Source organism: Anopheles ziemanni, assembly GCF_943734765.1.
Source record: "Anopheles ziemanni chromosome X unlocalized genomic scaffold, idAnoZiCoDA_A2_x.2 X_unloc_7, whole genome shotgun sequence".
NCBI classification, from domain to species: Eukaryota; Metazoa; Arthropoda; class Insecta; order Diptera; family Culicidae; genus Anopheles; species Anopheles ziemanni.
This window is the reverse complement of record NW_026689839.1, coordinates 157,501-158,643: the sequence shown is the minus strand read 5'-3', so window position 1 is coordinate 158,643 and position 1,143 is coordinate 157,501.

The window sequence follows — 1,143 nt, the reverse complement described above, 5'->3', positions numbered from 1 at the left end:
CCATCACTAGGCCATCTTGCTTGCTTGTGTGGTAACTTGGAAGTGTATTTCTGACAGACCCAATCTGGGACTTAGCCGATTTTTCTCTTCATATCATATGGATCCATCACTAGGCCATCTTGCTTGCTTGTGTGGTAACTTGGAAGTGTATTTCTGACAGACCCAATCTGGGACTTAGCCGATTTTTCTCTTCATATTATATGGATCCTGGACTTAGCCGATTTTTCTCTTCATATCATATGGATCCATCACTAGGCCATCTTGCTTGCTTGTGTGGTAACTTGGAAGTGTATTTCTGACAGACCCAATCTGGGACTTAGCCGATTTTTCTCTTCATATTATATGGATCCTGGACTTAGCCGATTTTTCTCTTCATATCATATGGATCCATCATTAGGCCATCTTGCTTGCTTGTGTGGTAACTTGATAGTGTATTTCCGACAGACCCAATCTCGGACTTAGCCGATTTTTCTCTTCATATTATATGGTTCCATCACTAGGCCATCTTGCTTGCTTGTGTGGTATCTTGAAAGTGTATGTCTGACAGACCCAATCTCGGACTTAGCCGATTTTTCTCTTCATATAATATGGATCCTGGACTTAGCCTGTTATTAGGTTATTATATATGGATCCTGGACTTAGCCGATTATTAGGTTATTATATATGGATCCTGGACTTAGCCGATTTTTCTCTTCATATAATATGGATCCGGGACTTAGCCGATTATTAGGTTATTATATATGGATCCTGGACTTAGCCGATATTTCTCTTCATATAATATGGATCCGGGACTTAGCCAATTTTTCTCTTCATATAATATGGATCCGGGACTTAGCCGATTTTTCTCTTCATAAAATATGGATCCGGGACTTAGCCAATTTTTCTCTTCATGTGGTAACGTATGCCAATCGCTCACAAGTCATGGGATAAGGGTACTTGTGTTCTTCCATCTTCTAAGTCCCGCACGGGGACATCGTGATCGCCCCAAGTCCGGAATAGCGCCAAGTCAAGCCCCACGGTGGCCGTGCAGGACCTGTTAGCGGCGGCCCCACTGACAGCACTAATCCGGACTTAGAAATTATATCTTTCTAATCGAACACCACACACGCAACACCACCATACCACCATCTCCTTGCAAGTACC